Below are 24,876 nucleotides of genomic sequence, written 5' to 3' on the forward strand. Positions count from 1 at the left end.
ATACACAAGACTATGAGGTGTAGACACACAATCTTGTATTTATGTCACATTGACTTTTTTCCCCATCTGCTTTGGATTTTTTTTTTTTTTTTTGCCTCCAGGGTTATTGCTGGGTGAGCTCAGTGCCTGCACCATGAATCTACTGAACCTAGAGGCTGTTTTTTTTTTCTTTCCCCCTTTTGTTGCCCTTGTTGTAGCCTTGTTGTGGTTATTATTGTTGTTGCTGTTGGATAGGACAGAGAGAAATGAAGAGAGGAGGGGAAGACAGAGAGGGGGAGAGAAAGACAGACACCTGCAGACCTGCTTCACCACCTGTGAAACGACTCCCCTGCAGGTGGGGAGCCCGGGACTCGAACCGGGATCTTTACGCAGGTCCTTGTGCTTTGTGCCACGTGCACTTAATCCACTGCACTACTGCCACACTCCCCTCTGCTTTGGATTCTATACCATATTAATCTCACTCAGGAGTGACAGGAGCATCCTACTACACAACTACTAGGGAAAAAAGTAGTTTATTGGAAATGATATTTACCCTTTCTCTTCAAAAGGAAAAGGTTATGGTGGGCTAAGCAGACGTATGGACAAATCAGAAGATCTAAGCTCTGTTCCTGTGACTTGCACTGACTCACTCAGTGGCCATGTGTCTGATTTCTCTTCAGATCTCAGTTGCTAGAATTTCAGGAGAAGCTTCTTGAGCAATAAGTCAGGTACTGCAAGTCTCTCTCTCTCTCTCTCTCTCTCTCTCTCTCTCTCTTTTGCTCCCCTTTCAATTTCCCTCTGTCCTATCAAATAAAGAAGTAAAAAAAATGGCCACCAGGAGCAGTGGATCTGCCCTGCATGCATCAATGAAATCCAGTGATAACCCTGATGGCAAAAAAAAAAAAAAAAAAAGAAAATTAAATAAAAACAAAGGAGTAAATGAGAGCTGCCAGATGATGTTCAAGCTGAATTTTAAAGGCCTTGAAAATGAAAAACAAACAAACAAAAAACAGGAAAATGGCAACCCAAACCCCCCCACCCCCCCAAAAAAAAAACGATAAAAGGCACAGAATTCGGTGAGCTTTTCTATTCTAGTCTCCTGTAGCAATTCTACAACCTCTTCTTACTTATAGAACCTTCTGTTCTGTATTCTACTTGGATTTTGGGGGGAGCAAATATTTATTTAGAAGAGTATGATAGGCACTAACTTTTATTCACCTCTGTATCTTTCAAGAAGGTAATACTAATAGATAAAGGCAATGACTGAGTGGAGGCTAAAAGATAGAAGCATTGAATAACTTCAAAAGCACTTTGCTGTCTAAGCAGCCAAGTTTGTCAAATGTTATCTATATAACATTTGTCTAGAAAGTCTTTCATGGGGTCGGTGGTGGTGCACCTGGTTGAAGGCACATGTTACTATGCGCAATGACTGGGCATCAGAGCACCACTCCAGTATGTGTAGCCTCTGGTCCCTGGGAAAGCTTTGCAAGTGGTGAAGTAATGCTGCAGGTGTCTCTCTGTCTCTCTCCCCATCTATCATCCTTCCTTTTAGATTTCTGGCTGTCTCTATCCAATAAATAAATAAAGATAATAATAATAATAAAAAAAATGAAGTCTTGTGGTCCGGGAGGTGGCACAGTGGAAAAAGCATTGGATTCTCAACCATGAGGTCCTGAGTTTGATCCCTGGCAGCACATGTACCGGAATGATGCCTGGTTCTTTCTCTCCTCCTATTTGTCTCATGAATAAATAAATAAATAATTTAAAAAACCAAGTCTTTCACTATTACAGACAATTCATTCATAAGCTGCTTGATTTGTACTCAATGACTCTCTCCCACTTTTTATTCCACCCATCTATAAGCTTTGTTTAGTCTCTTCTTCCTCCTAAGTATCATAAATTCCCAAAGTTCTGTGAATCTCCATTCTATAGTAGTACCAAGGAGATCTTATAGTCTAAAAAAAAAAAAAAGTAAGTTCATCAGTATTTAAATTAAAAAAAAAAAGTTTTGGATCTACATAGCTCTTTTAATTTCTTGAGACGTGGCCTTGCTGGTGGCTCAGAAGGTAGATTGCAGAATTTAAATGTGTGAGGCCCTGGGCTCCCTTCCCTGGGGCTACACAGACTGGAGTGGTGCTCTGATCTCTCATGAATGTTCCCTTTTATAAAATAAATAAACTTTTATATGAAAGAGAGAGAGAAAGAGAACAAACAGATCAAAACCAGAGCAGTGCTCCGCTCTGGCATATACAAAGTTAGGGATTAAACCTGGGGCTTCTGGGTGGGAGAGATAGCATAATGGTTATGAAAACAGATTTTCATGCTCAAGACTCTAAATCCCCAGGTTCAATCTCCCACACCACCATAAACCAGACATCTAATCTTTGACAAATGAGCCCAGACTATTAAATGGGGGAAGAGGAGTCTCTTCAACAAATGGTGTTGGAAAAAATTGGTTGAAACATGCAGAAGGATGAAACTGAGCCATTATATTTCACCAAATACAAAAGTAAATTCCAAGTGGATCAAGGACTTGGATGTTAGACCACAAACTATCAGATACTTAGAGGAAAATATTGGCAGAACACTTTTCCGCATAAATTTTAAAGACATCTTCAATGAAACGAATTCAATTACAAAGAAGACTAAGGCAAGTATAAACCTCTGGGACTATATCAAATTAAAAAGCTTCTGTACAGCAAAAGAAACCACTACCCAAACCAAGAGACCCCTCACAGAATGGGAGAAGATCTTTACATGCCATACATCAGACAAGAGTTTAATAACCAACATATATAAAGAGCTTGCCAAACTCAACAACAAGACAACAAATAACCCCATCCAAAAATGGGGGAGGACTTGGACAGAATATTCACCACAGAAGACATCCAAAAGGCTGAGAAACACATGAAAAAATGCTCCAAGTCTCTGATTGTCAGAGAAATGCAAATAAAGACAACGAGATACCTACCACTTCACTCCTGTGAGAATGTCATACATCAGAAAAGATAACAGCAGCAAATGCTGGAGAGGGTGTGGGGTCAAAGGAACCCTCCTGCACTGCTGGTGGGAATGTCAATTGGTCCAGCCTCTGTGGAGAACAGTCTAGAGAACTCTCAGAAGGCTAGAAATGGACCTACCCTATGATCCTGCAATTCCTCTCCTCGGGATATATTCTAATGAACCCAACACGCCCATCCAAAAAGATCTGTGTACACATATGTTCTTAGTAGCACAATTTGTAATAGACAAAACCTGGAATCAACCTAGGTGTCCAATAACAGATAAGTGGCTGAGCAAGTTGTGGTCTATATACACAATGTGGTCTATATACACAATGTCTATATACACAGCTATTAAAAACAGTGACTTCACCGTTTTCAGCCCATCTTGGAAGGAGTTTGAAGAAATCATGTTAAGTGAAATAAGTCAGAAACAGAAACATGAATATGGGATGATCTCACTCTCAGGCAGAAGTTGAAAAACAAGAAGAGAAAACACAAGTAGAACCTGAACTGGAGTTGGTGTATTGCACCAAAGTAAAAGACTTGGGGTGTGTGTGTGGGGGGAGAGTACAGATCCAAAAAGGCTGACAGAGGACCTAGTGGGGGTTGTATTGTTATGTGGAAAACTGAGAAATGTTATGCATGTACAAACTATTGTATTTACTGTTGAATGTAAAACATTAGTTCCCCAATAAATTAAACAATTAATTAATTAAATAATTAAAATATTAAGGAAAGAGTTTAAAGGAAAAAAAAAGAAATCTGGGAAGGTTGGGGATTGAGTAGGGGGAATTTTCCAGGATGATGGGAAATATCCTAAATGGTCGCATAAATGTACAGTTGAAGATCTGGATGGAAATCATAGCTTCATTTAAAATGCAACTCATAAAAAATAGAAGTTTACAAAAGCTTAATATCCCAAAGGTTTTCCAGGAAGGAAAGTAAGTTGGTAGCCCTGCAAATGACTTAGTATAACAAAGTAAATGACTTAGAATAACAGAATTTTAAAGTTGTAAGAAGTCATAGGATCATTTTATAGTTCCTTTCCCTAACACAGCTCCCCCTGGCTGTGGAATGTTTAACTTTTGCTGAACACTCCCAGTTAAAGGTAACTGATTTTCTCATGAGTTTTCATGATGAGAAAATCAGTTCCATGAGTGGGCTGGAGAACTAATTATATGACTCTTTAATATTAAGCAGAAAATCTGCCATCTTTCTTTCTTTCTTTCTTTCTTTCTTTCTTTCTTTCTTTCTTCCTTCCTTCCTTCCTTCCTTTCTCCCTCCCCCCCTCCCTTCCTTCCTTCCTTCCTTCCTTCCTTCCTTCCTTCGCCTCCAGGTTTATCACTAGGGCGCAGTGTTGGCACTACGAATCCACTGCTCCTATGGCCAGTTTCCATTTTATTGGATTGGACAGACAGAAACTGAGAGGGGAGGGGAAATAGAGAGGGAGAGAGCACAGCAGGTTAAGCGCACTGTGGAGCAAAGCGCAAGGACTGGCCTAAGGATCCCGGTTCCAGCCCCCAGCTCCCCACCTGCAGGGGAGTCGCTTCACAAGTGGTGAAGCAGGTCTGCAGGTGTCTGTCTTTCTCTCCCCCTCTCTGTCTTCCCCTCCTCTCTCCATTTCTCTCTGTCCTATCCAACACAACGACATCAATAATAACTACAACAATAAAATAACAAGGGCAACAAAAGGGAATAAATAAATAAATATTTAAAAAAAAAAGAGAGTGAGAGAGAGAAAGATAGACACCTGCAAACCTGCTTCACCACTTGTGAAGCAGCCTCCCTGCAGGTAGGAAGCCTGGAGCTCAAACCAGGATCCTTATGCCGGTCCTTGTGCTTCATACTATGTGTGTTTAACCCAGTGAGTCACTGCCCAACCCCTGAAAATCTGCCTACTTTCAACTTTCACTTTAGTTACTTCTTGTACAGTATGATACTAGTGTTCATTAAAAAAAAAATTCTCATATATGGCCTAGGCCCTCTCTTCTAGGTTAAAGACAAGTGGGTAAAAACAAACAAACAAACAAAAAAACCTTAGCAGACCCCCAAAGGAAGCAATTTCCAGATCCTGGGCATCCTGTTGCTTTATGTTCAGAAATTCATGTGAAAATATAAGGATTTGAATACATCCTTTTAGCTTCTGTCTAGTCTAGTCTGCAGGGAACACAGTTCAGTTTATATACAGCAGCATTTACAAAAGTGAATATTCTTATGATTAAAATTTATTTATGATCCAATCCATATGTCATGTCAGAATATTCCACAGTAACATTTGTGATTTGTCGAGTTGTTTGGTATGCTGTTCACATGCAAGCGATCAGTCAGGATTGAATGATACGTTTTAATGCTAAGGCATGTAGTACAAGCCCATGTTACATCAAGTGTAAAATATTCCTTTTCTGACGCAAAATATGTCAGCTGTTATGTTAACAGGGTTTCTAGATAGATTTTTAAAAATTATTTTATTTATTTATTTCCTTTTGTTGCCCTTGTTGTTTTATTGTTGTAGTTATTATTGATGTCATTGTGTTGGATAGGACAGAGAGAAATGGAGAGAGGAGGGAAAGACAAAGAGGGGGAGAGAAAGACAGACACCTGTAGACCTGCTTCACCGCCTGTGAAGCGATTCCCCTGCAGGTGGGGAGCAAGAGGCTCAAACCCAGATCCTTACACAGGTCCTGGCGCTTAGTGCCACATGCGCTTAACACACTGCACACTACTTCCTGACCCCCCCAGAAGGTACTATTTTAATTTCAGGCCCAAACCAGTGCTTCATTTGGTTGCTAAATCTCTTCTGGATTAAACAAACAAACAAACAGAAAACCTACTATTAAGTCACAATAGTTCTTTTATTGAAGCTTATAAATGAGGAAGGAATAAAAAAATATCAAAAAGCACTCTAGTAGTTACTGCTATGTACTCCCTTCTAAGCTTTTCTTTTTTAATTATTATTTTTATTTATTTATTGGATCGCGATAGCCAGAAATTGAGAGGGGAGGAGGAGACAGAGAGGGAGAAGGACAGAGATACCTGTAGACCGGCTTCACCACTCATGAAGCTTTCCCCCTGCAGGTTCGAACTAGGGGTTCGAACCCGGGTCCTTGTGCATCGTAACATGAGTGCTCAACCAGGCGTACCACCACCCAGCCCCTTAAGCTTTGACATACACATATTTGTACGTAATTGCAACATATACACCTTTTGCCCCTTGTTATCATATCGTTTACACCCTTTCCTGTTGCCACAGTCTTCAGCTGTAACTTCTGATGGCTATAAAACATTCATCGTACTAAACATTTACTTACAGACCGTGGTAGAACAGGCAGAAGACTATCGCTACATGTCTAAATAATGACTCAATCCATTCTCTCCTCCATGATTCTTTTCCTTCTTTACATATTATTTCTTTTAAAAATATTGGGGGTGGGGGTGGGGAGAGAGAGGCAGGAGCAGGCCAGAGCACTCTGCTCAGTACTGGCATATAGTGATTCTAGAGATTGAAACTGAGGCTTGTGTTTGAACATTGAGTTATCTCCCTCAGTCTTTCAAACTGTATTAAGTTAACAAAGTAAATTATAACTGTTTTGTGAACTTGGACACATACTGCCAAATCATTTTTTAAGAGGTTTATACTGCCACTGCCCCTGCCAGTTGGTTTGACAGACCTCACGTCACTTGTCAGTTATTATGCCCTCAGATGGCAACTTCCCAGGGCAGGAAGCCTGAGGGAGTTCCCACCCTACAGACCACTAGCTACTGAGGTGGGAATTTCCTGAACCACTGCGATATTACGAGCAAATTAAACACAGGTTTCAGAGGAGAGGTTGAGAAAGGACCAGCTGACTTTCCAGTTCCTGACTGTACAGCCACCTCAAAGAAGCTGACATCTTGCTTCCGTTAAGCATTGGCACTCGTTGGCACTTGGTTTAGAGAAAGAGCTTGTATTTCTACCCTGTGTTAATTTGAGATTCTCTATGCCATCCCAATACAGAATGGGGGAAAAAATGGAGAAGTCAAAGTATAATACAAAACTGACAGACTCAGAAAAGCAACTAGGAATATATGTATTTTTCCCCTCCATGATTATCGCAGGGGCTCAGTGCCTGCACTACAAATCCACTGCTCCTTTTTTTTTTATTATTTGGATAGGACAGAGAAAAATTGAGAGGGGAAGGAAAGATAGAGAGGGAGAAAGGTAAACACCTGCAGACCTGCTTCACCACTTGTGAAGAAGCCTCCCTGCAGATGGGGCACTGGGGGCTCTAATCAGCATCTTTGATCAGGTCCTAGAATATTGTATGGCATCAAGATATCTGGCTCCAATTGGACTTCAGATATTTTCAGTTACAAATTAGAATTTACAGTCTCAAATTCTAAATAAAGGCAGGAAATGGGTTATTTTTCTCTAGGATAGTAGGAAAATGGCAGCAGCTGTGTATGTGTATGTGTGTGTGTATGTGGGGGGGTATTCACAGTGGTATTGCACTAGACTTGTATATCTGCAGCCAGTCTCACAGGTCCAAGATTCAATCCCCAGCACCACCAAATGCCAGGCCTAAGCAGTGCTCTAGTTTCTCCTGAAAATAAATAGCTAAATAATTTTTTTTTCTTTTTCTAAAAAACAACTTTATTTAAAAATGTTTTTCCTTTTTGTTGTCCTTGTTGTTTATCGTTCTTGTTGTTGTTATTGTTGTTGTATAGGACAGAGAGAAATGGAGAGAGGAGGGAAAGACAGAGGGGGAAAGAAAGATAGACACCTGCAGATCTGCTTCAGTGGGGAGCTGGGGGCTCAAACCGGGATCCTTACACCAGTCCCTGCGCTTCCCATCATGTGTGCTTAACCTGCTGCACCACTGCCAGGCTCCCAATAATTTTTTTTTCTAAAAAGCAAGCAGAAGAAGAAGGAGGAGGAGGAGGAGGAGGAAGAGGCGGAGGAAGTGGAGAAGGAAGAAGAAGGAGGAGGAGGAGGAGGAGGAGGAGGAGGAGACTAAATATACTACAAGAACCAAGAAAGAAAGGCCACTCTGTGAGATTCAGTAGAGGAAATGAAATAACTCACCTACAACCACCTAAGGCAGAGCAAGACACTCCTTGCGCTCAAGCAGAGCCTCTGGGAGGCTTATGCCGGTCCTTGCGCTTTGCGCCACATGCGCTTAACCTGCTGCACTACCGCCAGACTCGCTTTATGTAGATTTCTTTACAATATTTTTTTATTATCTTTATTTTATTTATTGGCTAGAGACAGCCAGAAATCAAGAGGAAGTTGGTAGGGAGAGACAGAGACACCTGCAATACTGCTTCACCACTTGCAAAGCAATCCCCCTGCAGGTGGGGACTGGGGACTCAAACCCGGGTCCTTGTGCATTGAGACATGTGCGCTCAACCAGGTGCGCCATCACCCGGCCCCTTTCATGTGGATTTTTAAAATAGTTAACACTTGCTTATGTTAAGGCAGAACGCAGTCCCAACTCCTAATAATAGACACACTGACCTCTCTATGTAAAGATGAGAAAAAAAAAAAAAGATGAAAATCAAGAGAATAAAATAAAGAGCTCACAATGAGGGAACACCTGAAGAGTATTCAGGGGAATGTGCTCCTTCCCTCACTGGTCTGTTCTATCCAAAATAACATACTTGCTTACAAAAAGAGAAGGAAAAAACAGTAAGAAATTGGTCTATTTATTTATTTTAAGAAGCAAGATCTAAGGGCGCACTAAATCAATACAAATATGCCAGAGTCCAGTATGGGAATGATTTAGATCACTAGTAACCCTGCAACCACTCAGAAACACAACTATCAAATTAAAAGTCGCAATGGAGACAGATAAACAGATTGCGAAACAGATAAAAATCTTTCAAAAATGAACTTGAATTATCTCCCAGAAGTCAATAAAAAAAAAAAAAGTCACAGAAGACAAAATACACAAGGAAAAAAAAAAACAAAAAATAAACAAAATAAGACAAAACTGAGCGGCTGGGATAAAGATCAAAATACAAGGACAGGCAACAATCTAAATAATGAAAGAAAGACACATTAGGCAACATTTCTCTCGAGTTAAAAAAACAAAAGAAAACTGGTTCAAAAACAGTCATTGAGTTCTGAATATGAACAAAAATAATCTAAAAATATTGTGTGACATTTCTGAACTTCAAAAAGAAAGAAAAAAGGAAGAAAAAAAGAAAGAAGGAAGGAAAGAAACCTGTCAATATTCAAAAGTAGGCAGAAGGAATGGAAGTTTACCAAACAGAAGAAGATAACTAAACTAGTATCAGACTGTTCCTGTGAAATACTCCGTTACGAGAAGACAAGACAACGGTGTGAAAACACTGGGAGGGATAAAGGAGATGCTTACGGACTGAAAATCCCACCCAGCTCTGGTGGCTGACATGGGAGTCAGAAAGCACTCACAACTGTTCTCTGCAGACACCACGCCACGGAAAGAGGACTAGCTCAGACCAAGCCACACAGGAGTGCACTTCTTAGAACATCAGATAAAAGTAACCATTCCTATCTCTTTAAGGTTCCTGAAGTCATGGCATATTTGAGCTTCATGTAGCTATGATTCAGGTTGTTGTTGTTGTTGTCGTTTTGGTTTATGCTTTCCGTGTCACAGTAAAAGTTGCTGATGCCTTTTACAACTTCAGAGGACTGCACCAAATCCCTGCCAGTCCATCTTTAGCCCCCCTCCCCCACCACCTGGAGCTGCCATTAAAAAATATCGGTTTTAAATCCACCAGGATCACCTTCTTACTTTTTTTTTTTTCTTTCATGACACATCCAGCAATATCACTTGGACACTTTTTGTCGGCCAATGTGGCTCCTAGATGTCAGAATACAAGTTAAGTGGCAGCCGAGCAAGTGGAGTTAAAGACATTTACAAAACGCATTCAGTGTAGGGGGCCTTGATGCCCTGAGTATTTGCTCAAAGCTGTGCTACAGTCACTGCCTAAAAATGTAATCTGCCTTTGTAGAAACCATGCATGAATACTTAGAAAAAAATGTATAAATGAACCAGGTGCCAAAATAAATACTTGTATATATGTGGTCTGGGAGGTGGCGCAGTGGTAAAGCTTTGGACTGTTAAGCATGAGATCCTGAGTTTGATCCCTGGCAAAAACATGTGCCAGAGTGATGTCTGGTTCTTTCTCTCTCCTCCTATCTTTCTCCTTAATAAATAAATAAAATCTGTGGTCCGGGAGGTGGTGCAGTGGTAAAGCTTTGGACTCTCAAGCATGAGGTCCCGAGTTCAATGTGCCAGAGTGATGTCTGGTTCTTTCTCTCTCCTCCTACCTTTCTCACAAATAAAATAAAATCTTTAAAAAATAAACAAACAAACAAATAAATAAATAAAATCTAAAAAAAGAGAAAAAACATATATATATACATATACATATATATATATATGATGTCTATTCTCTATCAGACATCTCTGTTTCAGATAGATGAAATATCTGAAAAATATGTCCAAGACAAGTCACTTTATAACATTCTCCCCAAGGTTTGAGTGTGTGGAAAGGGAGAAGGTACAAAACAAGTACCTTGAGTATCTAAGTAACATTGGGGGGGGGTGTTTTCAGTTGATGAAATGAGTGGGGGCCGGGTCCTAGTGTACCCAGGAGAGCACACATGTTGCCATGTGACAAGGACCTCGGTCTAAGCTCCTGCTTCTCATCTACTGGACAAAGTGGAGGGGGGGGGGGGAGGATTCACAAGCAGTGAAGCAACCCTGTTGGAATATCTCTCCATCTCTATCTCTCCTTCCCCTCTCAATTTCCCATCTCAATCAATCAATCAGTAGAAATGAATGAGAGAAAAAAGGAAATCAAAAGTGACCGAGTCATGCTATAAGAAATAAAATAAATCATAATAAGCAATGGATCCATTAAACAGAAATCTAAATGTAGTGGGACATCTTAAGTATTATTTATTTATTATTTCTTTTTCCTTTAATATTTATTTATTCATTTTTCCTTTTTGTTGCCCTTGTTGTTTTATTGCTATAGTTATTATTGTTATTGATGTTGTCATTGTTGGATAGGACAGAGAGAAATGGAGAGAGGAGGGGAAGACAGAGAGGGGGAGAAAAAGACAGACACCTGCAGACCTGCTTCACCGCCTGTGAAGCGACTCCCCTGCAGGTGAGGAGCCGGGGGCTCAAACCAGGATCTTTACACCGGTCCTTGTGCTTGGTGCCACCTGCACTTAACCGCTGCGCTACTGCCCGACTCCTTTATTTATTATTTCTACCTGGGTTGGGGTTATTTCTGGGGCTCAGTGCCAGCCCTATGAATCTACCACTCCTGGCAGTCTTTTTTTTTTTTTTTTTCCTTCTATTTTATTTGATAGGATAGGAAGAAATTGAGCCAGGAGGGAGAGATAGAGAGGATGTTGAAAGATAGACACCTGCAGACCTGCTTCACCACTTGTGAAAAGTCTCCCTGTTGGGGACCAGGGTCCTTTCTCCTTGTGCATGGTTATATATATATATATATATATATATATATATATATATATATATGAATGAAACAAAAGTCACCCAAAAAGTAATTTTAAAGAAAAACTATGGGGGCTGGGTGGTGACACACCTGACTGAGCACAAGGTCCTGATTCCAGTGCACAGGGTCCCGAGGTCAAGTCCCTGGTCCCCACCTGCAGGGAGAAAGCTTTGCAAGTGGTGAAGAAGGGTATCTCTCTGTTTCTCTCCCTCTATCTCTCCATTCCTCTCAATTTCTAGCTGTCTCTATCCAATAAATAAATAGAAAATAAAAACAAAAATAAATTAAAAATCAAAACTATATATAGCTCAACAAGTACAAAAACAAAGTAAATGTTCATTTAAATATTACTCAAGAAAAGGGTGGTTACAAAAAAACTAAACACCTCTCTTTTCTCTCCCTGCTCCTGATGTGTCTTCACCCAATCACTCCCTCCTTCTTCTTCATGCAGGGTAATTAATATATATGGAATAGCTGGGATTTGGTGCCTACACTATGAATCCAGTTGTGGCCATTTTTTCTATTTCATTGGGTAGGACAGAGAGAAATTGAGAGGGAAGGGGAGACCGAGAGAAAGAGAGACACCTGCAGACCTGCTTCGCTGCTTGTGAAGTGTCCTCCCTGCAGATGGGGAACCGGGGGCTGGAACTGGGATCCTTACACTTCTAAGTGGTTTAATAACCCAGTGCATCACCCCCCTGAAATTTTATTTAAGAAACCAGGACAACCTGAAGGGTTGCTAGGAATCAGTATATCCTCAGTCTCAAAGTGTAAACACAGCCTAGAACCCATAAATTCCTTCTTAGTTACAGAAGGTAAAAAGATACCTCTGTAGGCGCTGGGTGGTGACACACCTACTTGAGCTCACCTGATACAATGTGCAAGGACCTAGGTTCAAGCCCCTAGTCCCTACCTGCAGGGGGAAAGCTTCACAAGTTGTGAAACTGTGCTACGGGTGTCTCTCTCTGTCTCTCTCCTCTATCTCCCCCCTCTCAATTTCTGTCTGTCTCTAGCCAATAAATAAAGATAATTTTAAAAAGATTATCTCTGCAATGAAGAAATACAGCAGATGTCACTTAGCCATGTGAGTAAACTTCAATAAGTGGAACTAACTACTGTCTAGGGTGTCCTGGTGTGCAATCAGGAGTACATAATGTAGGAGTCAGGTGCTAGCGCAGCGGGTTAAGTGCACATGGCACAAAGCGCAAGGACCGGCATAAGGAGCCCGGTTCGAGTCCCTGGCTCCCCACCTGCAGGGGAGTCACTTTACAGGCAGTGAAGCAGGTCTGCAGGCGTCTGTCTTTCCTCCTCTCTGTCTTCCCCTCCTCTCTCCATTTCTCTATCTTATCCAACAACAATGACATCAACAACAACAATAATAACCACAACAATAAAACAACAAGGGCAACAAAAGGGAATAAATAAATTCAAAAAAATTAAAAAATTTAAAACAGGAGTACATAATGCTACTGTAGTGGGCTTTTTTTTTTTAATGGGGGAATTAATGTTTTACATTCAACAGTAAGTACAATAGTTTGTACATGCAGAACATTCCCTGTTGAATGCTTCACATTGGTTTGCACCCCCCCTGGGAAATTGTGGTATAGCCCCTGCTAGTTTCACGCCTCTCCTTCTCCCTGCCCCCTATCCTACGTACTTGAGGAGTCCCTCTGTGCTGCCAGAGAAAAAAGATGGAGAAGTACATGGTGTGGTGATTTGCCTGCTCGTGAATAAAGATTAAACTGCGTTCTCAGCTCAGCCATGTGTCTCTGGTCGTCTCTGTTACCCGCCCGAGAAGCCAGCCCCGGATAATAACGACAATTCCCCATCTTCCCATATAACAATACAACCCCCACTAGGTCCTCTGAATCCTTCTTGGACCTGTATTCTCCCCACCCACCCACCCACCCCAGAGTCTTTTACTTTGGTGCAATACGCCAATTCCATTTCAGGTTCTACTTGTGTAGTGGGCTTTTTAAAAAAAAAATATTTATTTCCTTTTGTTGCTCTGTTGTTTTATTGTTGTAGTTATTATTGCTGTTGTTATTGATGTTGCCTTGCACTTTGCACCATCTGCGCTTAACCCACTGTGCCACCGCCCGACTCCCTTAACTGGGCTTTTTCACCAAAAATGATCAACTTCAATTTCATTATAAGATAACATGCAGAATAATTCAGATTGTGAGAATTTCTACGAAATAACTGGCATGAACTCTTTAAAAATCATCAGTGTCAAAAAGGAAGAAAGAAAGCAAGAGAGAGAGAGAGAGAGAGAGAGAGGAGGAAAAGAAGAGAAAAAGAGGGAGGTATTCTAAACTACAGTATCTTTAGAGACCAAGTAACAAAGCGCGATTTTCATCTGTGGCTGAATGATTAAGAAACATCTCAAAAAAGGAAAGTGATTAAAGAACCATTTTGGGGACAGCAGAATTCAGACATGAACTCCATATTAAACAACATCATCATCCCACATCTAAGTTCCTTGGATATCCTAGTGATTCTGTGGTTATGTGGAGAACATGCTAGTTGTTAGCTGACAGATGATCAAGCATTTAGGCCATGTTGGGGCTGGGCAGTGGCGCACCAGGCTGAGCACACACACAGCCATGTGCACGGACTTGAGTTCAAGCCCCTGCTCCCAACCTACAAGGGGAAGCTTCACAAGTGGTGAAGCAGGTCTGCAGGTCTCTCTCTCTCTCTCTCTATCTCCCCCAACCCTGTGTCCTGTGGAGGGAAAGGAAGGAAGGAAGGAAGGAAGGAAGGAAGGAAGGAAGGAAGGAAGGAAGGGAGAAAGAAAGGAAGAAAATAAAGTAGCTGGGAATGATGATTCCTTAGTGCCAGCATTGAGCCCCATCAATAACCTTGGTGACAAATTGGGAAAAAAAAAAGGGGGGGAGATATGAAGAAAGAAAGAGAGAAAGAAAGAATTGGTGTATTGCACCAAAGTAAGAGACTCTGGGGTGGAGGGGGCAGTGTTCCAGTTCTGGAACATGATGGCAGAGGAGGACCTGGAAGGAGGGGTTAGACTGTCACGTGGAAAACTGAGAAATGTACAAACTGCTAAACAAACTACTGGATTTTACTGTCGACTGTAAACTATTTATCCCCTCAATAAAGAAAAGGAAAAAAAAAAAAAGGAAGAAAGGGGGAGGGGAGGGGGAAAGAGGGGAAAAGAAAAAAAATGAATGAGTTTAGGCAATATACTCACCTTACTTTTAAGTGGTTTACTTAAAGCAGGGGGAAAATGTATACTTTCAAAGAAAGGGGGGAAAAATGGAAAAATGGCAACAGCTGGTGAGCCTCAAGGAAGAGTGAAATATACCTGAAGGACATGCCTTCAATTTTTCTGAAGTTTTGGAGAACAGCTTAAAAAAAAAAAAAGTGCCCAACTCAGACTGGGTTAAAAAAAAAACAAAACTGCTATCTAGAGATAGTAAGTACACAACAGAGTATGGTACCATTAAGATTTTTTTAAAATCTTTTTTTATTTATTGGATATAGACAGCCAGAAATTCAGAGGGAAGGGGGTGATAGAGCGGGAGAGAGAGACACTTGTAGCCCTGCTTCACCACTTCTGAAACTTTCCCCCCCCACCCCCGTGGGGTAGGGGGTGGGGTGGGGGCGGGGACTCGAACCCAGGTCCTTGTGCACTGTAACATGTGCACTCAACCAGGTGTGCCACCACCTGGCCCTGAATTAAGATTTCAAATTGGAACAAAATAGGATCCCTAAGAAATCAATACAACCAAGATGACCACAAGGTGCTTAGGTAAGAAATACCTTAAAGTTATTTAGGAACTCCTGGGCTCATTCCCGAGCTATGCTTCATGGGGATAAACTACAGAACACACACACACACACACACACACACACACACACACACACACACACACACACACACACAGTAACTGGAGCAGCTATAGACCAGATCCAAGTCGGGCAGTAGCGCAGCATGGGGATAAACTACAGAACACACACACACACACACACACACACACACACACACACACACACACACACACAGTAACTGGAGCAGCTATAGACCAGATCCAAGTCGGGCAGTAGCGCAGCATGGGTTAAGCGCACGTGGCGCCAAGCACAAGGACCAGCTTAAGGATCCTGGTTTAAGGCCCGGCTCCCCACTTGCAGGGAAGTCGCTTCACAGGCGGTGAAGCAGGTCTGCAGGTGTCTATCTTTCTCTCCCCCCTCTGTCTTCCCCTCCTCTCTCCATTTCTCTCTGTCCTATCCAACGACATCTGTAATAATAACTACAACAATAAAACAAGGACAACAAAAGGGAATAAATACATAAATAAATATTTTTAAAAAAAAAAGAACTGTCACTGAAGTCACAATCTACAGAAAACCAGTTGGAACTTGTAGCCTAAATTCAACCAGATTAATTGCCTGCTAAAATGAAGAAAAGATCAAAATCCTTGTAAGACTTAAACAAGAGCCAGAATTTCATCAAATCCCTGAAAAGGAAAAAAAAAATGTAAGAAAAATTATGTCCAGACAAACCATACCCAACGTAGTGAATATTAGAGCCAAAAAAAAAGGGGCGGGAGGGGGGCTCTGGCGGTAGCGCAGAGGGTTAGGCGCACGTGGCGCAAAGCGCAAGGACCGGGAGTAAGGATCCCAGTTGGAGCCCCCGGCTCCCCACCTGCAGGGGAGTCTCCTCACAGGCGGTGAAGCAGGTCTGCAGGTATCTTTCTCTCCCTGTCTTACCCTCCTCTCTCCATTTCTCTCTGTCCTATCCAACAACGAACGACATCAACAACAATAAGAACCGAAATAAGGCTACAACAACAAGGGCAACAAAAGGAGAAAAAAAAAATGGCCTCCAGGAGCAGTGGATTTATGATGCAGGCACTGAACCCCAGCAATAACCCTGGAGGCAAAAAAAAAAAAAAAAGTCTCCAAACCAACCAAAGGACAATGATGTATTACTTAGAGGGGAACAAAGTTTTGGAAGACCACAGATTCCTCATCAGAAATCATGGAGGTCAAGGTCAGGGTGGTGGCACACCTGGTTGATTACACACAGTACCATTTGCAAGGACCCGGTTCTGTTAGGTGGCCCCCACCCACAGAGGGGATGTTTTCTGAGCAGTAAAGCAGGGCTACAAGTGTCTCTCTTTTTCTCCCTCTCTACCCCTTACCATCCTTTCTATTTCTCTTGGTCATATCAAGTAAAAAGAAAAGAACAGGAAGAGGTAGGGGTAGATAGTATAATGGTTATGCAAAGAGACTTTCATGCCTGAGGCTCCAAAGTCACAGGTTCAATCCCTACACGTCATCAAAAGCCAGAGCTGAGCAGTGCTCTGGTTTAAGAAGGAAGGAAGGGAGGGAGGGAGGGAGGGAGGAAAAAAGGAAGAGGAGAGGAAACGAGAGGAGAGGAAAAACATGGCCACCATGAGCAGTGAATTCATCTTGCAGGCACTGAGCCTCAGCAATAACTGTGTTGGGGGGAGAAGGGGGGGGGACGGGGAAGTATGGGACGAGTCTGATGGGATGGACCAAAATAGTTTGGGGTCAGGTGGTGGCGCATGTGGTTAAGTGCATGTACTACCATGCACAAGGACCCAGGTTCAAGCCTCTAGTCCCCACCTAAAGGGGGAAAGCTTCATGAGTGGTGAAGCAGGGCTGCAGATGTCTGTCTATCTTCCCTGTCCCTCTCAATTTCTCTCTGCTCTAACAGATAAAGAATAAAGTGTTATATTTTAAAAGTGGAAGAGAGAAAACACACTTTTATAGTCAGTGAAAATATCCTTCAGTAATGAAGGTGAAATAAAGACAGTCTTCAGAGGAAGTTATTAAGAGAATTAAAAAGAGAGAGAGAGAGAATTTCACAGTAGAACTACCTCTAAAAAAATTATCAAAGAAGCTCTGCAGACAGAAGGGAAATTTTACCTGTAGGAAACCTGAAACATCAGAAATAAAGAAGAGCAACAGTAAATACCTGAGGAAATATAACAGGCTGTTCTCCAGTTGAGCCCTTTACTGTCTGCTTGACAGCTGAGAGAAAAATGTTAAACACCTGGTTTTCAACACATTACGCAGCACATAAGATAACTACAACATAAGTGGGGATATGGTGGTTTCCTTTCTTCCTTCCTTCCTTTCTCCCTCCCTCTTTCCCTCCCTCCATAACCATTATACATTTTCATCTCAAAAAAACAAAGAAGAAGGAGAAAGTGTGGAGGCGGCTCAGTGGTATGATGCATGCATGATGTTCTTGAGTTCATGTCCTAAAAGCATATTTGAAATATAAACAAACTTAAAAAAAAAGTGGGCACTGGGTGGTAGCGCAGTGGGTTAAGTGCACATGGTACAAAGCACAAGGACTGGCATAAGGATCTCGGTTCGAGCCCCCGGCTCCCCACCTGCAGGGGAGTCGCTTCACAGGTGGTGAAGCAGGTCTGCAGGTGTCTATTTTTCTCTCCCCCTCTGTCTTCCCTTCCTCTCTCCATTTCTCTCTGTCCTATCCAACAACAATAATACTAATGACAATAAAAATAACAGCAACAATAAACAACAAGGGCAACAAAACGGAAAAAAGATTTTAAAAAAATGGTGTGGTGTGGGAGGTGGCATAGTAGATAAAGCATTAGACTCTAAAGCATGAGGTCCTGAGTTCAGTCCCCAGCAGAAACATATACCAGACTGATGTCTGGTTCTCTCTTTCTCTCTCTGTCTCTCTCTATATATACATCTCTCTCTCTCTCTCTCTCTCTCTCTCCTCCTCCTTTCTCACTAATAAATACAATCTTAAAAGGTGTGGTCCAGGAGGTGGTGCAGTGGATAAAGCATTGGACTCTCAAGCATGAGGTCCTGAGTTCAATCCCGCACAGCACATATACCAGAGTGATGTCTGGTTCTTTCTCTCTCTCCTCCTATCTTTCTCATTAATAAATAAATAAAATCTTTTTAAAATCTTAAAAGGCTATAATGAACAAGAGGTATGGGTAAATGAAAAATTTCTAAGAATATTAGTACTTAAAGAACATGTCAAGCTAAAGATATAAGCAAAGAAAGAGAGGAATTAAAAAAAAGGAAGACAATTTTTAATTTACTTATAAAATAAAAAATATCGACAAAAACCATAGGATAAGAGACGTAAAATCACACACACACACACACACACACACACACACACGGAAGACAATTTTATCATGAATGGCATCACTACAAGAAAAAGTGTGTAGAATATACCATAATTATTTTTTTCTTCCCTGTACTGGCAACTGGACAACTGGGGTGCACTGCTTATGAGTGGCTTTGGGTGTGGGAGGTTAGGGAAGACAATTTGCCTGAGTTGCAGGAGGGGATACACACCAAAATGTGGGGAAGGGCAGCTGGCCAGAATAGGCTAGTGTATTATAGAAAGCACATACTATTAAAAACCATAACAACAACTGCTAATATTTACTGAAAGTTTGCCATGTGCTAAGCTATTGTTTTCCAACTGTGAATTGCATGTAATTATTGTTATAGTTTAAAACTTCTTCCATTCTCTCAGCATTAGTGCTATTTTATTTAAATCACTTAAATATAAAAATACATGTAGCGTGTACTCTTCATTTTTCATGACTTTTTCCACTGGCCTCCACATAAATATTCATATTAACAATAAAAACTACCAAATGAAAATCCTATTTAATAGCAATAATTTAATACTGACAAAAAAAATCTCACTTTGTGAATACTGAATTGCTGCTCAAAACATTAATAAGATACAGATTCATGTTTAAGTCCTTTTGGGTTCTCCTGCTGTTCTTTATTTCATCTCTGGACACATCTTTTTATTTATCTATTTAAAAAAAATTTTTTATTGGGGGATTAATGATTTACAATCAACAGTAAAATACAATAGTTTGCACATGTGTAACATTTCCCAGTTTCCCACATAACAGTTTAACCCCCACTAGGTCCTCCTCTGCCATCATGGTCTAGGACTTGAACCTTCCGCAATACACCAACTCCAGTCCTAGTTTTGCTTTGTGGAAACATCTTTTTATATTGTACATAGTGGTTGACCTCTCACCTTCTTTCAGAAGCAAATACATCACCACATATTTTTTTATTACATTTTTAAAAATATTTATTTTCCCTTTTCTTGCCCTTGTTGTTTTTTATTATTGTTGTTGTTACTGATGTCATCATTGTTGGATAGGACAGAGAGAAATGGAGACAGGAGGGGAAGACAGAGAGGGGGAGAGAAAGACAGACACCTGCAGATATGCTTTACCGCCTGTGAAGCTACTCCTGCAGGTGGGGAGCTGGGGGCTCAAACTGGGATCCTTACGCCGGTCCTTGTGCTCTGTGCCACATGCCCTTAATCTGCTGCGCTACTCCCACATCACCACGTATTAACTACACCTTACTTTCTCACCAGTCAAAAACGACTGCAATTCAATAGTCACATACACAAATAAAGAGTTGTTTGTCAAGACAATGCAGTGTTCCTCTCAATGATCAAGAACATCCCTTTAATTTTTAACTATTGCCACTAGTATGGAAACACAAAACTTAAGACTATTACTTATTTAAAAAAATTTAAAAAAAAATTTAGGGGCCAGGCAGTGGCATACCTGGGTAAGTGAACCAACTACAGTCTGCAAAGGCCTGGGTTCAAGCCCCTGGTCCCCACCTGCAGGGGAAAAACTTCATGAGTGGTGATGTAGAGCTTCCCTTCTCCTTTCAATTTCTCTCTGTTTCTATCCAATCATAAAATAAATAAATAAATAAAATTTTAAAAAGAAAAACTTATTTTAAAAAATCACAGAGGTCAAAGAAGACATCATAAGGCCGTATATGAAGACAAGCTACTGAAAGCACAGCGGACATTATTTTAATTTAGGCATTAACTTTAAAATAGGTCGGTCTAATAAATAAAAACCTCACCAGTTTTCCTAGCCCCTCATGAGAAAGCTGACTTCACAAAATGGAAACCACATCAGAACCATTACTAAATACGGTAACAACAACAATACATTCCCCATTATCTGAGAAGACTGGAATCCTGGTGATAATATGCTCGGCTCTGACTGAAATGATTTATAGATAATCAACATGTGTTTCTTAGCACCCTGCAAGCATAAAAAGGCTATATACCATATGAATCCAATTATATGACAATCTGGAAAAAGCAAAACTACAGAGAAAATAAAATCATCAGTGATTGCCAGAAGTTGGAAGAAAGCAAGGAAGGAGGAATCGCTCAAGCAGAAGGGATTTTTTAAGGCAGTAAAAGTATTCTGCGTGACAGTATAATGGTAGATACATGACACTGTGTATTGGTCAAACTCCACAGAATTAGTACATAATTATTGACTCCTGGTTTCCTGACTATAGTTGAATAACAATATTTATATAAATATGTGTATACACACAGGCTAGAAAACATTCATGTATTTCTGTACTTTGTCAACTATGAAGGCATTAAAAGAAAAAAAAAGGGGGGTACCCCACTATCAGTGAGAACACCTAGCTCCCAGATTTTGGTCTTTCTTTCTCCCTTTCTTTCCTCCCTCCTCTCTATCTCTCTTTCTCTCTCTCTCTCTCTCTCTCTCTCTCTCTCTCTCTCCTGGCAGTGTACCTCAGCACTGTTCCACCATCCAGGACTTTCCCCAGGGCCATCTACGATGCTCCCACGTGGTACAGGAACTCAAGTCTAAAGCCTCATGCTTGCTAAGATGGACTCACTACAGGGTGGACAATCTCCTGACCCCTCTTTTCATGTTCCTCCAATCTCTCTCCATAGCATCAGAAACAAGCATAGTATGAGAAAGCACCACAGACATGTGGAAGCTGAGGAGACATAACAAAGAAAGCACTTTGGTATCCTGGATGGAACATAAAAAAGACATTAAATGCATATCAAAGTATAGGTATCTGAATATATTAAAAACTTTAGCTAATAAAACTTATTGATATTAATTCACTAAGTATAAAAAATATCATGCTAGTATATAATGACTGTAATAGAAGTTAGATGCAGAAACTTGTTCTATTCTCTACTTAAAATTTTTTTTTAAATATTTATTTATTTATTTTCCCTTTTGTTGCCCTTGTTTTTTTTATGGTTGTGGTAATTATTGTTGTTGCTATTGATGTCGTTGTTGTTGGATAGGACAGAGAGAAATGGAGAGAGGAGAGGAAGACAGAGAGGGGGAGAGAAAGATAGACACCTGCAGACCTGCTTCACCGCCTGTGAAGCGACTCCCCTGCAGGTGAGGAGCCGGGGGCTCAAACCAGAATCCTTAAGCTGGTCCTTGTGCTTCACACCACGTGCACTTAACCCGCTGCGCTACACCCGATTCCCTATTCTCTACTTTTCTGTAAGTCAAAACTGTTCCAAAGAATAAGTCCGTTGTTCAAATATGTATATGTATATACATATCCCACAGCTAAGATCACATTTAAATACAACACATGAAATACTTGCCTTTAAGATCAGGAATAAGACAAAGATATCTGCCCTCACCACTTACAAGCAGTGTTTGGTGAAAAAAAAAAATTGAAAGTTGGAGTCAATATTTTTCATAAGCTATAGCAATCAAGACAGTGTTGTCACAAGCTCAATGCAGAAAAAAAAGGAGCCCAGAAATAGATTCACACATATGGTCAACTGGGTTTGCACTAAGGATATGCAGAAAAACCTCAGGTTTTGTAAGAAATACCAGTAGGTCTAGTTCATCAGTTTTCCAGCGATTCCTACTTATATGCATCAAGGGAATGTGTCCATTCTCTAGTGGCTTCTGTAGGAAAGTACTTTTTTTATTAATCCTTAGGTTTACTCTGTGAAGCAAGTGAGAGGTGAAACTCTATAAAGAAGTTAATTTGTCCAAAATTTGCAATGCTGGTTTGAATTGCAACCTATCTGATTTCAGATATACATATATGCATTCTTAAAAGTTTTTTTATTATGTTTATTTATTGGATAGAGACAGCCAGTAGCATCTAGAGGGAAGGGGGAGATAGGGATAGAGACAGAGAGACACCTGCAGCCCTGCTTCACTACTCGCAAAGCTTTCCCCCTGCAGGTGGGGATGAGGGGCTCAAATCCAGGTCCTCACACATTGTAACATCTGCGCCACTACCTGGCTGGCCTCTCTTTTCTCTCTCTCTCTTTTTTTTCCATAATATTCAGGAAGGGGAGAGGGGACATCGGATTTAAAGATGAGAGTAAGGTTTGCCATAATATCTCTTACACAATATGCTGAATGCTTATTATTTACTATAATAAACATAATAGCTTATTAAGCTCAGCTTACAATCCAATTGAGTGTTTCTGTATGTTGAGAACATGCTTTGTATTAGCATATACTTTTTGCCACGTGTAGTAGAATTATTATTTTATTTATCTATTTTTAATTAAAAAAAATTTTTTTTTAACCAGAGCACTGTTCAGCTCTGGATTATGGTGATGCGGGGGATTGAACCTAAGACTTTGGAGCCTCAGGCATGAGGATCTGTTTGCATAACCATTATGCTATCTACTCTCTGCCCAGTAGTAAAATTATTTAAATGCTATATAAGCAGGGCCAGAAAGAGAGCTCAGCAGGGAGAGCACCTACCCAGTTGTGCATGTGGCCCAGTTTTGAACTCTGGCACTACCTGGGAATGTCAGGACAGGACATAGGGAAGCTCTGGTGCTGTGGTTCCAGTCCCTCTATTTCAGTGGTGGGAAACTTTTTTTTTTTCCTGATAAGGGCCACTTGGATATTTATAGCATTCTTCATGGGTCATATGAAATCATCAGATTAAAAATTAGCACTTTGGGGCCCTAGTCAGGGAATCCTGGGCTTCCCACACAGATAATGATGGGCCTAGACCTCTAACAGATCCCTCTATCCACCACCACTGGTCATCTCCATCAGGAACGAGATCATAAACCCTCTTGTGGGCCTCTACAGGATGTTGCCCTCAGTGCAGAACAACAACAGTAGAAACTGCCCCACTCTAAATCACAGTAGAAACTCAGGCAAAAATTAGTAAAGTCATGGGCCCCTGAGAAGATACCTAAAATAGACTTCCTAGCTTTTTCCAACATAGAGACCCCACATTTCATCTGCTATATTCTTTTTTTTTTTTTAATTAGGGGAGATCTCGAACACAGTTCTCCACTACCACAAATTATGCAGTTGAGTTTCCCACATTTGGGGAAATTGCAGAACATCCGGAGTGCAATGGATAAGATAAACCTCCCCCAGGAAAACAACCTTAGTAATCATGGTATCTCCTCTGTCAGGTAAGTCTCATCTGCTATATTCTTACCTGTAGGTTAGCCTGATCATTAAATCAATTGTTTTGCTTTACATGTTAATGCTTTTCAGTCACCAAGTTTCAGATGCTACCATGATGCCAGCCTGACTTCCCTAGGCAGATGACCTCACCCACGTGTCCTGGATCCTCACTTCTCCAGAGCCCAACCCCTCCAGTGAAAGACAGAAACAGGCTAGGGGTATGGATCGACCTGTCAAATCCATGTCCAGCAAAGAAGCAATTACAGAAGCTACAACTCTCACCTTCTGCTCCCCATAAAAAAAAAAAAAAAAAAAATCTCTGGTCCATACTCCTAGAGGGCTAAAGACTAGGGAACCTTCCAAATAGAGGAGAGGGTATATGGAACTCTAGTAGTGGGAATTACATGAAATTGTACCTCCCTACCCCCAGTCTTGTCTATCTTTATTAAATCACTAATAAAAAATTAACACTTAATGTTGTTATGAAAAAAAAAAGCTGCTAGGTTTGTTGAATTTCGAGCCTCACTTTGCAGGGCCAGACCAAATAATTTTGCTGGAGATATATCCGTCCGTCCGTCCATCCATCCATCCATCCATCCATCCATCCATCTGTCTCCTATGGGCCAGATGTTCCCCACCCCTGCCCTATCTGAATAGTACAATTGGTTGATGTTTGAGGTCCTGACTCTGCAAGTAAGTCAACACTGTAAAGCTAAAATAATAATCTGATATGCCATTGTTATAAAGTTAGAACTGTTTACCTTGTCTTGTTGATCATAATCATAATTGCCTAATGTCATGGCTCTGGTCAAGAATACAAGTCCCCAACCATGAGCCAAGGTCATCTGCTAAAACCTTTCCCTCTCACAGTTGAGGACAGAAAGCCTAGGGCAATTTTCACATCTCTATTTTATCACTTAGGCTTCTAGGTAGTCTTTCATGAAATATCTAGACACAAACTACTATGTCCCTGATCCCTTTGAAAAACAGCCCACTTCTCAAATCCCATAGTATCTGTCTACTGAGTAACTTTCTTTGCTCTGGGACTCAAATACACTCAGATGATCACGGTCTTACATTTTTATATCTGCCCTGCTACTGAATATTCAGAGCATGCTCAGACTTTTATAGAGCAAAGCACA

At 40.9% G+C, this 24,876-nt stretch overlaps 1 protein-coding gene and 1 non-coding gene across 2 annotated transcripts in view; both read right to left on the reverse strand.

Annotated features, from left to right (window-relative positions):
• The window catches only part of STX8 (syntaxin 8), a 292,040-nt gene that overhangs the window by 115,031 nt on the left and 152,133 nt on the right, over positions 1-24,876 (reverse strand). The gene's annotated exons all lie outside the window — the stretch shown is intronic.
• Positions 23,590-23,747, reverse strand: LOC132542150 (U1 spliceosomal RNA). Its single transcript, XR_009553277.1, has one exon. It is a non-coding gene; the product is annotated as a U1 spliceosomal RNA (small nuclear RNA).

The sequence above is a fragment of the Erinaceus europaeus genome, chromosome 12, assembly GCF_950295315.1.
Source record: "Erinaceus europaeus chromosome 12, mEriEur2.1, whole genome shotgun sequence".
Classification (NCBI taxonomy): domain Eukaryota; kingdom Metazoa; phylum Chordata; class Mammalia; order Eulipotyphla; family Erinaceidae; genus Erinaceus; species Erinaceus europaeus.